This window comes from Penaeus monodon, chromosome 32 (genome assembly GCF_015228065.2).
Source record: "Penaeus monodon isolate SGIC_2016 chromosome 32, NSTDA_Pmon_1, whole genome shotgun sequence".
Lineage (NCBI taxonomy): Eukaryota > Metazoa > Arthropoda > Malacostraca > Decapoda > Penaeidae > Penaeus > Penaeus monodon.
Genome location: NC_051417.1, coordinates 37,726,912 through 37,727,427, shown reverse-complemented (window position 1 = coordinate 37,727,427; position 516 = coordinate 37,726,912).

Here is a 516-nt window from a genome sequence, read left to right as displayed (position 1 = left end):
TGGATTCGGAATGGAGTGTTAATTGCAACATTCACCTGAGAGATTAAATGCAGTAATGAACAATCGAGATTGTAGGATAAAATATCGAGGAAATTACGAGTTTACAGAGCCATGCAAAATACAGGAATGATTCTCCACGAAAATAGAATTTAGAATTCATTTGCAACAATGTGAGTGTAGCTAACCATAGAACATATTTCCTTCAGGGAATGAGAGTAGTTGCATGCGAAAATGCAGGGTTAATAGAAGTTAATTAAGGGTAATTGCATGCTAGGATACAGGAATAATTTTCTAATGAAGAAACTTATTAAAAACATGCAAATAACACAGGGAAGATTTTTTCCCATGAAATAGTTTCATAATGAATGAACTGGAATTCAGCATCATGTTGATTCAGAAATCATCACTCTGTAGATTAGCATGAAACTTATTAAGTACTCATAAGTAGACAGAACTACAGAGAAATAAAAGTTAGGCAAACCGCAAGGTATGGGTGAATGAGGGGGGGCACGAGCG